Raw genomic sequence first — 14,014 nt, 5'->3', positions numbered from 1 at the left:
CTATGCTTTTCTCAGAGACAGAGGCATAAAGTCAAAGAGAAGCCGTCGGGGAAGTGAAAACTGAACATCATAATATCCACGACATTGTCCAGGAAATGGTTATGCAGTGCTTGAGACAAAGCAGCAAACACACACAAAATACCCGTATGTGCTCTATTTGTGTGGGTATGTCTCAGATGTCCATCTCAGTGTCATGCATTCATGGAGGCTGGCAGCACGGTGGGAGGCCATTCGGCCAATCGTGCCTGTGCTGTCTCTTTGAAAGAGCAGTCGTGCTTTCTCCCGCTGTTATCTCATTTTCTCTCTCCCTCCTCAGTGCCCCACACAACAGGCAAACAGAAGGAGAACACTCTACTAACGAGGAACTGGTGCAGGGAGTTGTTATAAATTTCGTCATGTTCATATTTTAAAATTATTTTCGTTCATTTTGTTCTATTCAACTTTTCCCAGGGTCTTTTTAAGGAGCTGCCCAAAGGTTTAAAATTCTCCCCGTCGGGGAATTGAACCCCGGTCGCCCGCGTGACAGGCGGGGATACTCACCACTATACTAACGAGGAACTGAAAGGTGCCGAATCTGTCAAAGCAAAAATCGACCTATGAACAGAGCGACAGAAGGGACAGAAATAAGAATAGAAGGAATAGGAGCAGGAGTGGGCCATTCGGCCCCTCGAACCTGCCCCGCCATTCAATAAGATCATGGCTGATCAGATCCTCTACTCAACGCCACTTTCCTGCCCGCTCCCCATAACCCTTGACTCCACTGCAGCTCAAATATATGTCTACCTCCACCTTGAATATATTCAGTGGCTCCGCCTCCACAGCTCTCTGGGGTAGAGGATTCCAAAGATTCACGACATTCTGAGAGAACAAATTCCTCCTCATCTCCGTTTTAAATGGGCGACCGGATATCCTGGAGCTTTGCCCCCTAGTTGTAGATTCCCCCAGGAGGGGAAACATCCTCCCTGCATCTATCCTGTCAAGCAACCTCAGAATCCTATACAGAGAGAGACAGGGACAAAGAGGGAGACAAAGATAGACATACAGAGCGAGACACTCAGTTTGACGTCTTGCAGAGTGGTCCGAGGGATAAGGAACTTCAGTTATGTTGAGAGTTTGTGATTGTTTTCCTCAGACGGTTAAGAGGAAATTTAATAAGAGGCTTTCAAAATTACAAGGGGATTTGATTGAGGTAATAAGGAGAAACGCTTGCCAGTGGCAGGTATGACGGTAACCAGAGGAGACCAATTGAAGATAGCAGAATCAGTATGGGGAGAATTGTATTACGCAGCAAGGGCTCAGGCCTACTGAATATCTTACTGCTTAGAAATGTTATCACGGCCCAACTCTCTCTCACTAAAGTCTTGCACACGTTGCTAACTTTCAAATGTTGCATTCTTCAAACTGGCGTTGAGTTGATTGATAGCCGTGCTGTGATAAGCTAAGTTTGTTAGGGGGGTGCAGCCTGCAAGAAAATACATGGAAGTTTGATAATAACAGTGACTGTTCTGACACTGTCAGCTGCAGTTAAATGTGGGCATATACGCGTTTAAATTGTCTCGTCCCAAATGTAATTTCCTGCTGACTTTGAAACAGCAGGCATTTTACAAAAGGCAAGGAAGTGCATTGTGTACCTGTTGAGGCATCAGCAGTGTTGAAATTGCTAAAGGTTGATCAGGAGCAGACATTGCTTCGCGCGGGTGCATTGATTGGAGGCATTTCAAACAGCCTCAAAACGCACTGTTCCCTAACCGGGAATCGAACCCGAGCCGCGGCGGTGAAAGCGCCGAATCCTAACCACTAGACCACCAGGGAAGCTGCAAGAAGCTGCCTGCCAGCAAGCAGAGCAACGCAGACTTTCCTCCTTGCTGCTTTGAAATTCAGATGACTTTCACGCCAGGCAAACTGTTCGTACAAGATGACATCTTTTAGACGAGAACACAAAGGACATGTTCACTAAGCCACAGCATCAAGTGCGGGAAGGGGTCCATTTGCCATATATTTCCTTCTATGCTTTTCTCAGAGACAGAGGCATAAAGTCATAGAGAAGCCGTCGGGGAAGTGAAAACTGAACATCATAATATCCACGACATTGTCCAGGAAATGGTTATGCAGTGCTTGAGACAAAGCAGCAAACACACACAAAATACCCGTATGTGCTCTCTTTGTGTGGGTATGTCTCAGATATCCATCTCAGTGTCATGCATTCATGGAGGCTGGCAGCACGGTGGGAGGCCATTCGGCCAATCGTGCCTGTGCTGTCTCTTTGAAAGAGCAGTCGTGCTTTCTCCCGCTGTTATCTCATTTTCTCTCTCCCTCCTCAGTGCCCCACACAACAGGCAAACAGAAGGAGAACACTCTACTAACGAGGAACTGGTGCAGGGAGTTGTTATAAATTTCGTCATGTACATATTTTAAAATTATTTTCGTTCATTTTGTTCTATTCAACTTTTCCCAGGGTCTTTTTAAGGAGCTGCCCAAAGGTTTAAAATTGGGGATGTTAAAAATTCTCCCCGTCGGGGAATTGAACCCCGGTCTCCCGCGTGACAGGCGGGGATACTCACCACTATACTAACGAGGAACTGAAAGGTGCCGAATCTGTCTGAGCAAAAATCGACCTGTGAACAGAGGGACAGAGGCAGAAGGGACAGAAATAAGAACAGAAGGAATAGGAGCAGGAGTGGGCCATTCGGCCCCTCGAGCCTGCCCCGCCATTCAATAAGATCATGGCTGATCAGATCTTGTACTCAACGCCACTTTCCTGCCCGCTCCCCATAACCCTTGACTCCACTGCAGCTCAAATATATGTCTATCTCCACCTTGAATATATTCAGTGGCTCCGCCTCCACAGCTCTCTGGGGTAGAGGATTCCAAAGATTCACGACATTCTGAGAGAAGAAATTCCTCCTCATCTCCGTTTTAAATGGGCGACCGGATATCCTGGAGCTTTGCCCCCTAGTTGTAGATTCCCCCAGGAGGGGAAACATCCTCCCTGCATCTATCCTGTCAAGCACCCTCAGAATCCTATACAGAGAGAGACAGGGACAAAGAGGGAGACAAAGATAGACATACAGAGCGAGACAGTCAGTTTGACGTCTTGCAGAGTGGTCCGAGGGATAAGGAACTTCAGTTATGTTGAGAGTTTGTGATTGTTTTCCTCAGACGGTTAAGAGGAAATTTAATAAGAGGCTTTCAAAGTTACAAGGGGATTTGATTGAGGTAATAAGGAGAAACGCTTGCCAGTGGCAGGTATGACGGTAACCAGAGGAGACCAATTGAAGATAGCAGAATCAGTATGGTGGGAATTGTATTACGCAGCAAGGGCTCAGGCCTACTGAATATCTTACTGCTTAGAAATGTTATCACGGCCCAACTCTCTCTCACTAAAGTCTTGCACACGTTGCTAACTTTCAAATGTTGCATTCTTCAAACTGGCGTTGAGTTGATTGATAGCCGTGCTGTGATAAGCTAAGTTTGTTAGGGGGGTGCAGCCTGCAAGAAAATACATGGAAGTTTGATAATAACAGTGACTGTTCTGACACTGTCAGCTGCAGTTAAATGTGGGCATATACGCGTTTAAATTGTCTCGTCCCAAATGTAATTTCCTGCTGACTTTGAAACAGCAGGCATTTTACAAAAGGCAAGGAAGTGCATTGTGTACCTGTTGAGGCATCAGCAGTGTTGAAATTGCTAAAGGTTGATCAGGAGCAGACATTGCTTCGCGCGGGTGCACTGATTGGAGGCATTTCAAACAGCCTCAAAACGCACTGTTCCCTAACCGGGAATCGAACCCGAGCCGCGGCGGTGAAAGCGCCGAATCCTAACCACTAGACCACCAGGGAAGCTGCAAGAAGCTGCCTGCCAGCAAGCAGAGCAACGCAGACTTTCCTCCTTGCTGCTTTGAAATTCAGATGACTTTCACGCCAGGCAAACTGTTCGTACAAGATGACATCTTTTAGACGAGAACACAAAGGACATGTTCACTAAGCCACAGCATCAAGTGCGGGAAGGGGTCCATTTGCCATATATTTCCTTCTATGCTTTTCTCAGAGACAGAGGCATAAAGTCATAGAGAAGCCGTCGGGGAAGTGAAAACTGAACATCATAATATCCACGACATTGTCCAGGAAATGGTTATGCAGTGCTTGAGACAAAGCAGCAAACACACACAAAATACCCGTATGTGCTCTCTTTGTGTGGGTATGTCTCAGATATCCATCTCAGTGTCATGCATTCATGGAGGCTGGCAGCACGGTGGGAGGCCATTCGGCCAATCGTGCCTGTGCTGTCTCTTTGAAAGAGCAGTCGTGCTTTCTCCCGCTGTTATCTCATTTTCTCTCTCCCTCCTCAGTGCCCCACACAACAGGCAAACAGAAGGAGAACACTCTACTAACGAGGAACTGGTGCAGGGAGTTGTTATAAATTTCGTCATGTACATATTTTAAAATTATTTTCGTTCATTTTGTTCTATTCAACTTTTCCCAGGGTCTTTTTAAGGAGCTGCCCAAAGGTTTAAAATTGGGGATGTTAAAAATTCTCCCCGTCGGGGAATTGAACCCCGGTCTCCCGCGTGACAGGCGGGGATACTCACCACTATACTAACGAGGAACTGAAAGGTGCCGAATCTGTCTGAGCAAAAATCGACCTGTGAACAGAGGGACAGAGGCAGAAGGGACAGAAATAAGAACAGAAGGAATAGGAGCAGGAGTGGGCCATTCGGCCCCTCGAGCCTGCCCCGCCATTCAATAAGATCATGGCTGATCAGATCTTGTACTCAACGCCACTTTCCTGCCCGCTCCCCATAACCCTTGACTCCACTGCAGCTCAAATATATGTCTATCTCCACCTTGAATATATTCAGTGGCTCCGCCTCCACAGCTCTCTGGGGTAGAGGATTCCAAAGATTCACGACATTCTGAGAGAAGAAATTCCTCCTCATCTCCGTTTTAAATGGGCGACCGGATATCCTGGAGCTTTGCCCCCTAGTTGTAGATTCCCCCAGGAGGGGAAACATCCTCCCTGCATCTATCCTGTCAAGCACCCTCAGAATCCTATACAGAGAGAGACAGGGACAAAGAGGGAGACAAAGATAGACATACAGAGCGAGACAGTCAGTTTGACGTCTTGCAGAGTGGTCCGAGGGATAAGGAACTTCAGTTATGTTGAGAGTTTGTGATTGTTTTCCTCAGACGGTTAAGAGGAAATTTAATAAGAGGCTTTCAAAGTTACAAGGGGATTTGATTGAGGTAATAAGGAGAAACGCTTGCCAGTGGCAGGTATGACGGTAACCAGAGGAGACCAATTGAAGATAGCAGAATCAGTATGGTGGGAATTGTATTACGCAGCAAGGGCTCAGGCCTACTGAATATCTTACTGCTTAGAAATGTTATCACGGCCCAACTCTCTCTCACTAAAGTCTTGCACACGTTGCTAACTTTCAAATGTTGCATTCTTCAAACTGGCGTTGAGTTGATTGATAGCCGTGCTGTGATAAGCTATGTTTGTTAGGGGGGTGCAGCCTGCAAGAAAATACATGGAAGTTTGATAATAACAGTGACTGTTCTGACACTGTCAGCTGCAGTTAAATGTGGGCATGTACACGTTTAAATTGTCTCGTCCCAAATGTAATTTCCTGCTGACTTTGAAACAGCAGGAGTTTTACAAAAGGCAAGGAAGTGCATTGCGCACCTGTTGAGGCATCAGCAGTGTTGAAATTGCAAAGGTTGATCAGGAGCAGACATTGCTTCGCGCGGGTGCATTGATTGGAGGCATTTCAAACAGCCTCAAAACGCACTGTTCCCTAACCGGGAATCGAACCCGGGCCGCGGCGGTGAAAGCGCCGAATCCTAACCACTAGACCACCAGGGAAGCTGCAAGAAGCTGCAAGAAGCTGCCTGCCAGCAAGCAGAGCAACGCAGACTTTCCTCCTTGCTGCTTTGAAATTCAGATCACTTTCACGCCAGGCAAACTTTTCGTACAAGATGACATCTTTTAGACGAGAACACAAAGGACATGTTCACTAAGCCACAGCATCAAGTGCGGGAAGGGGTCCATTTGCCATATATTTCCTTCTATGCTTTTCTCAGAGACAGAGGCATAAAGTCAAAGAGAAGCCGTCGGGGAAGTGAAAACTGAACATCATAATATCCACGACATTGTCCAGGAAATGGTTATGCAGTGCTTGAGACAAAGCAGCAAACACACACAAAATACCCGTATGTGCTCTCTTTGTGTGGGTATGTCTCAGATGTCCATCTCAGTGTCATGCATTCATGGAGGCTGGCAGCACGGTGGGAGGCCATTCGGCCAATCGTGCCTGTGCTGTCTCTTTGAAAGAGCAGTCGTGCTTTCTCCCGCTGTTATCTCATTTTCTCTCTCCCTCCTCAGTGCCCCACACAACAGGCAAACAGAAGGAGAACACTCTACTAACGAGGAACTGGTGCAGGGAGTTGTTATAAATTTCGTCATGTTCATATTTTAAAATTATTTTCGTTCATTTTGTTCTATTCAACTTTTCCCAGGGTCTTTTTGAGGAGCTGCCCAAAGGTTTAAAATTGGGGATGTTAAAAATTCTCCCCGTCGGGGAATTGAACCCCGGTCGCCCGCGTGACAGGCGGGGATACTCACCACTATACTAACGAGGAACTGAAAGGTGCCGAATCTGTCAAAGCAAAAATCGACCTATGAACAGAGCGACAGAAATAAGAATAGAAGGAATAGGAGCAGGAGTGGGCCATTCGGCCCCTCGAACCTGCCCCGCCATTCAATAAGATCATGGCTGATCAGATCCTCTACTCAACGCCACTTTCCTGCCCGCTCCCCATAACCCTTGACTCCACTGCAGCTCAAATATATGTCTACCTCCACCTTGAATATATTCAGTGGCTCCGCCTCCACAGCTCTCTGGGGTAGAGGATTCCAAAGATTCACGACATTCTGAGAGAACAAATTCCTCCTCATCTCCGTTTTAAATGGGCGACCGGATATCCTGGAGCTTTGCCCCCTAGTTGTAGATTCCCCCAGGAGGGGAAACATCCTCCCTGCATCTATCCTGTCAAGCAACCTCAGAATCCTATACAGAGAGAGACAGGGACAAAGAGGGAGACAAAGATAGACATACAGAGCGAGACACTCAGTTTGACGTCTTGCAGAGTGGTCCGAGGGATAAGGAACTTCAGTTATGTTGAGAGTTTGTGATTGTTTTCCTCAGACGGTTAAGAGGAAATTTAATAAGAGGCTTTCAAAATTACAAGGGGATTTGATTGAGGTAATAAGGAGAAACGCTTGCCAGTGGCAGGTATGACGGTAACCAGAGGAGACCAATTGAAGATAGCAGAATCAGTATGGGGAGAATTGTATTACGCAGCAAGGGCTCAGGCCTACTGAATATCTTACTGCTTAGAAATGTTATCACGGCCCAACTCTCTCTCACTAAAGTCTTGCACACGTTGCTAACTTTCAAATGTTGCATTCTTCAAACTGGCGTTGAGTTGATTGATAGCCGTGCTGTGATAAGCTAAGTTTGTTAGGGGGGTGCAGCCTGCAAGAAAATACATGGAAGTTTGATAATAACAGTGACTGTTCTGACACTGTCAGCTGCAGTTAAATGTGGGCATATACGCGTTTAAATTGTCTCGTCCCAAATGTAATTTCCTGCTGACTTTGAAACAGCAGGCATTTTACAAAAGGCAAGGAAGTGCATTGTGTACCTGTTGAGGCATCAGCAGTGTTGAAATTGCTAAAGGTTGATCAGGAGCAGACATTGCTTCGCGCGGGTGCATTGATTGGAGGCATTTCAAACAGCCTCAAAATGCACTGTTCCCTAACCGGGAATCGAACCCGGGCCGCGGCGGTGAAAGCGCCGAATCCTAACCACTAGACCACCAGGGAAGCTGCAAGAAGCTGCAAGAAGCTGCCTGCCAGCAAGCAGAGCAACGCAGACTTTCCTCCTTGCTGCTTTGAAATTCAGATCACTTTAACGCCAGGCAAACCTTTCGTACAAGATGACATCTTTTAGACGAGAACACAAAGGACATGTTCACTAAGCCACAGCATCAAGTGCGGGAAGGCGTCCATTTGCCATATATTTCCTTCTATGCTTTTCTCAGAGACAGAGGCATAAAGTCAGAGAGAAGCCGTCGGGGAAGTGAAAACTGAACATCATAATATCCACGACATTGTCGAGGAAATGGTTATGCAGTGCTTGAGACAAAGCAGCAAACACACACAAAATACCCGTATGAGCTCTCTTTGTGTGGGTATGTCTCAGATATCCATCTCAGTGTCATGCATTCATGGAGGCTGGCAGCACGGTGGGAGGCCTTTCGGCCAATCGTGCCTGTGCTGTCTCTTTGAAAGAGCAGTCGTGCTTTCTCCCGCTGTTATCTCATTTTCTCTCTCCCTCCTCAGAGCCCCACACAACAGGCAAACAGAAGGAGAACACTCTACTAACGAGGAACTGGTGCAGGGAGTTGTTATAAATTTCGTCATGTACATATTTTAAAATTATTTTCGTTCATTTTGTTCTATTCAACTTTTCCCAGGGTCTTTTTAAGGAGCTGCCCAAAGGTTTAAAATTGGGGATGTTAAAAATTCTCCCCGTCGGGGAATTGAACCCCGGTCTCCCGCGTGACAGGCGGGGATACTCACCACTATACTAACGAGGAACTGAAAGGTGCCGAATCTGTCAGAGCAAAAATCGACCTGTGAACAGAGGGACAGAGGCAGAAGGGACAGAAATAAGTTTCAGAACAGAAGGAATAGGAGCAGGAGTGGGCCATTCGGCCCCTCGAGCCTGCCCCGCCATTCAATAAGATCATGGCTGATCAGATCTTCTACTCAACGCCACTTTCCTGCCCGCTCCCCATAACCCTTGACTCCACCGCAGCTCAAATATATGTCTATCTCCACCTTGAATATATTCATTGGCTCCGCCTCCACAGCTCTCTGGGGTAGAGGATTCCAAAGATTCACGACATTCTGAGAGAACAAATTCCTCCTCATCTCCGTTTTAAATGGGCGACCGGATATCCTGGAGCTTTGCCCCCTAGTTGTAGATTCCCCCAGGAGGGGAAACATCCTCCCTGCATCTATCCTGTCAAGCACCCTCAGAACCCTACACAGAGAGAGACAGGGACAAAGAGGGAGACAAAGATAGACATACAGAGCGAGACACTCAGTTTGGCGTCTTGCAGAGTGGTCCGAGGGATAAGGAACTTCAGTTATGTTGAGAGTTTGTGATTGTTTTCCTCAGACGGTTAAGAGAAAATTTAATAAGAGGCTTTCAAAATTACAAGGGGATTTGATTGAGGTAATAAGGAGAAACGCTTGCCAGTGGCAGGTATGACGGTAACCAGAGGAGACCAATTGAAGATAGCAGAATCAGTATGGGGAGAATTGTATTACGCAGCAAGGGCTCAGGCCTACTGAATATCTTACTGCTTAGAAATGTTATCACGGCCCAACTCTCTCTCACTAAAGTCTTGCACACGTTGCTAACTTTCAAATGTTGCATTCTTCAAACTGGCGTTGAGTTGATTGATAGCCGTGCTGTGATAAGCTATGTTTGTTAGGGGGGTGCAGACTGCAAGAAAATACATGGAAGTTTGATAATAACAGTGACTGTTCTGACACTGTCAGCTGCAGTTAAATGTGGGCATGTACACGTTTAAATTGTCTCGTCCCAAATGTAATTTCCTGCTGACTTTGAAACAGCAGGCATTTTACAAAAGGCAAGGAAGTGCACTGCGCACCTGTTGAGGCATCAGCAGTGTTGAAATTGTAAAGGTTGATCAGGAGCAGACATTGCTTCGCGCGGGTGCATTGATTGGAGGCATTTCAAACAGCCTCAAAACGCACTGTTCCCTAACCGGGAATCGAACCCGGGCCGCGGCGGTGAAAGCGCCGAATCCTAACCACTAGACCACCAGGGAAGCTGCAAGAAGCTGCCTGCCAGCAAGCAGAGCAACGCAGACTTTCCTCCTTGCCGCTTTGAAATTCAGATCACTTTCACGCCAGGCAAACTTTTCGGACAAGATGACATCTTTTAGACGAGAACACAAAGGACATGTTCACTAAGCCACAGCATCAAGTGCGGGAAGGCGTCCATTTGCCATATATTTCCTTCTATGCTATTCTCAGAGACAGAGGCATAAAGTCAGAGAGAAGCCGTCGGGGAAGTGAAAACTGACATCATAATATCCACGACATTGTCGAGGAAATGGTTATGCAGTGCTTGAGACAAAGCAGCAAACACACACAAAATACCCGTATGCGCTCTCTTTGTGTGGGTATGTCTCAGATATCCATCTCAGTGTCATGCATTCATGGAGGCTGGCAGCACGGTGGGAGGCCATTCGGCCAATCGTGCCTTTGCTGTCTCTTTGAAAGAGCAGTCGTGCTTTCTCCCGCTGTTATCTCATTTTCTCTCTCCCTCCTCAGTGCCCCACACAACAGGCAAACAGAAGGAGAACACTCTACTAACGAGGAACTGGTGCAGGGAGTTGTTATTAATTTCCTCATGTACATATTTTAAAATTATTTTCGTTCATTTTGTTCTATTCAACCTTTCCCAGGATCTTTTTAAGGAGCTGCCCAAAGGATTAAAATTGGGGATGTTAAAAATTCTCCCCGTCGGGGAATTGAACCCCGGTCTCCCGCGTGACAGGCGGGGATACTCACCACTATACTAACGAGGAACTGAAAGGTGCCGAATCTGTCAGAGCAAAAATCGACCTGTTAACAGAGGCAGAAGGGACAGAAATCAGAACAGAAGGAATAGGAGCAGGAGTGGGCCATTCGGCCCCTCGAGCCTGCCCCGCCATTCAATAAAATCATGGCTGATCAGATCTTCTACTCAACGCCATTTTCCTGCCCGCTCCCCATAACCCTTGACTCCACTGCAGCTTAAATATATGTCTATCTCCACCTTGAATATATTCAGTGACTCCGCCTCCGCAGCTCTCTGGGGTAGAGGATTCCAAAGATTCACGACATTCTGAGAGAAGAAATTCCTCCTCATCTCCGTTTTAAATGGGCGACCGGATATCCTGGAACTTAGCCCCCCAGTTGTAGATTCCCCCAGGAGGGGAAACATCCTCCCTGCATCTATCCTGTCAAGCACCCTCAGAATCCTATACAGAGAGAGACAGGGACAAAGAGGGAGACAAAGATAGACATCCAGAGCGAGACACTCAGTTTGACGTCTTGCAGAGTGGTCCGAGGGATAAGGAACTTCAGTTATGTTGAGAGTTTGTGATTGTTTTCCTCAGACGGTTAAGAGGAAATTTAATAAGAGGCTTTCAAAATTACAAGGGGATTTGATTGAGTTAATTAGGAGAAACGCTTGCCAGTGGCAGGTATGACGGTAACCAGAGGAGACCAATTGAAGATAACAGAATCAGTATGGGGAGAATTGTATTACGCAGCAAGGGCTCAGGCCTACTGAATATCTTACTGCTTAGAAATGTTATCACGGCCCAACTCTCTCTCACTAAAGTCTTGCACACGTTGCTAACTTTCAAATGTTGCATTCTTCAAACTGGCGTTGAGTTGATTGATAGCCGTGCTGTGATAAGCTAAGTTTGTTAGGGGGGTGCAGCCTGCAAGAAAATACATGGAAGTTTGATAATAACCGTGACTGTTCTGACACTGTCAGCTGCAGTTAAATGTGGGCATGTCCACGTTTAAATTGTCTCGTCCCAAATGTAATTTCCTGCTGACTTTGAAACAGCAGGCATTTTACAAAAGGCAAGGAAGTGCATTGTGTACCTGTTGAGGCAGCAGCAGTGTTGATATTGCAAAGGTTGATCAGGGGCAGGCATTACTTCGCGCGGGTGCGTTGATTGGAGGCATTTCAAACAGCCTCAAAACGCACTGGTCCCTAACCGGGAATCGAACCCGGGCCGCGGCGCTGAAAGCGCCAGAATCTTAACCACGAGACCACCAGGGAAGCTGCAAGAAGTTGCAAGAAGCTGCCTGCCAGCAAGCAGAGAAACGCAGACTTTCCTCCTTGCTGCTTTGAAATTCAGATCACTTTCACGCCAGGCAAACTTTTCGTACAAGATGACATCTTTTAGACGAGAACACAAAGGACATGTTCTCTAAGCCACAGCATCAAGTGCGGGAAGGCGTCCATTTGCCATATATTTCCTTCTATGCTTTTCTCAGAGACAGAGGCATAAAGTCAGAGAGAAGCCGTCGGGGAAGTGAAAACTGAACATCATAATATCCACGACATTGTCCAGGAAATGGTTATGCAGTGCTTGAGACAAAGCAGCAAACACACACAAAATACCCGTATGTGCTCTCTTTGTGTGTGTATGTCTCAGATATCCATCTCAGTGTCATGCATTCATGGAGGCTGGCAGCACGGTGGGAGGCCATTCGGCCAATCGTGCCTGTGCTGTCTCTTTGAAAGAGCAGTCGTGCTTTCTCCCGCTGTTATCTCATTTTCTCTCTCCCTCCTCAGTGCCCCACACAACAGGCAAACAGAAGGAGAACACTCTACTAACGAGGAACTGGTGCAGGGAGTTGTTATTAATTTCCTCATGTACATATTTTAAAATTATTTTCGTTCATTTTGTTCTATTCAACTTTTCCCAGGGTCTTTTTAAGGAGCTGCCCAAAGGTTTAAAATTGGGGATGTTAAAAATTCTCCCCGTCGGGGAATTGAACCCCGGTCTCCTGCGTGACAGGCGGGGATACTCACCACTATACTAACGAGGAACTGAAAGGTGCCGAATCTGTCAGAGCAAAAATCGACCTGTGAACAGAGGGACAGAGGCAGAAGGGACAGAAATAAGAATAAGAACAGAAGGAATAGGAGCAGGAGTGGGCCATTCGGCCCCTCGAGCCTGCCCCGCCATTCAATAAGATCATGGCTGATCAGATCTTCTACTCAACGCACCTTTCCTGCCCGCTCCCCATAACCCTTGACTCCACTGCAGCTCAAATATATGTCTACCTCCACCTTGAATATATTCAGTGACTCCGCCTCCGCAGCTCTCTGGGGTAGAGGATTCCAAAGATTCACGACATTCTGAGAGAAGAAATTCCTCCTCATCTCCGTTTTAAATGGGCGACCGGATATCCTGGAGCTTTGCCCCCTAGTTGTAGATTCCCCCAGGAGGGGAAACATCCTCCCTGCATCTATCCTGTCAAGCACCCTCAGAATCCTATACAGTGAGAGACAGGGACAAAGAGGGAGACAAAGATAGACATACAGATCGAGACACTCAGTTTGACGTCTTGCAGAGTGGTCCGAGGGATAAGGAACTTCAGTTATGTTGAGAGTTTGTGATTGTTTTCCTCAGACGGTTAAGAGGAAATTTAATAAGAGGCTTTCAAAATTACAAGGGGATTTGATTGAGTTAATAAGGAGAAACGCTTGCCAGTGGCAGGTATGACGGTAACCAGAGGAGACCAATTGAAGATAACAGAATCAGTATGGGGAGAATTGTATTACGCAGCAAGGGCTCAGGCCTACTGAATATCTTACTGCTTAGAAATGTTATCACGGCCCAACTCTCTCTCACTAAAGTCTTGCACACGTTGCTAACTTTCAAATGTTGCATTCTTCAAACTGGCGTTGAGTTGATTGATAGCCGTGCTGTGATGAGCTACGTTTGTTAGGGGGGTGCAGCCTGCACGAAAATACATGGAAGTTTGATAATAACCGTGACTGTTCTGACACTGTCAGCTGCAGTTAAATGTGGGCATGTACACGTTTAAATTGTCTCGTCCCAAATGTAATTTCCTGCTGACTTTGAAACAGCAGGCATTTTACAAAAGGCAAGGAAGTGCATTGTGTACCTGTTGAGGCAGCAGCAGTGTTGAAATTGCAAAGGTTGATCAGGAGCAGGCATTATTTCGCGCGGATGCGTTGATTGGAGGTATTTCAAACAGCCTCAAAACGCACTGGTCCACAACCGGTAATCGAACCCGGGCCGCGGCGGTGAAAGCGCCGAATCTTAACCACTAGACCACCAGGGAAGCTGCAACAAGTTGCAAGGAGCTG

The 14,014-nt window shown here is 46.8% G+C and overlaps 3 non-coding genes across 3 annotated transcripts; all 3 read right to left on the bottom strand.

The window, feature by feature from the left end:
* Positions 1–5,793: 5,793 nt before the first annotated feature.
* trnae-uuc (transfer RNA glutamic acid (anticodon UUC)) lies at positions 5,794–5,865 on the bottom strand. Its single transcript has one exon. It is a non-coding gene; the product is annotated as a tRNA-Glu (tRNA).
* Positions 5,866–7,815: 1,950 nt separating this feature from the next.
* Positions 7,816–7,887, bottom strand: trnae-uuc (transfer RNA glutamic acid (anticodon UUC)). The gene has a single exon. It is a non-coding gene; the product is annotated as a tRNA-Glu (tRNA).
* Positions 7,888–9,857: 1,970 nt separating this feature from the next.
* Positions 9,858–9,929, bottom strand: trnae-uuc (transfer RNA glutamic acid (anticodon UUC)). Its single transcript has one exon. It is a non-coding gene; the product is annotated as a tRNA-Glu (tRNA).
* Between the last annotated feature and the right edge of the window lie 4,085 nt (positions 9,930–14,014).

The sequence above is a fragment of the Somniosus microcephalus genome, unplaced genomic scaffold (assembly GCF_052327205.1).
Source record: "Somniosus microcephalus isolate GS21.2 unplaced genomic scaffold, FLI_Smic_1.0 unresolved_chr7, whole genome shotgun sequence".
NCBI classification, from domain to species: domain Eukaryota; kingdom Metazoa; phylum Chordata; class Chondrichthyes; order Squaliformes; family Somniosidae; genus Somniosus; species Somniosus microcephalus.
The sequence above is the reverse complement of the archived record's forward strand: the minus strand, read 5'-3'. Positions and strand labels throughout refer to the sequence as shown.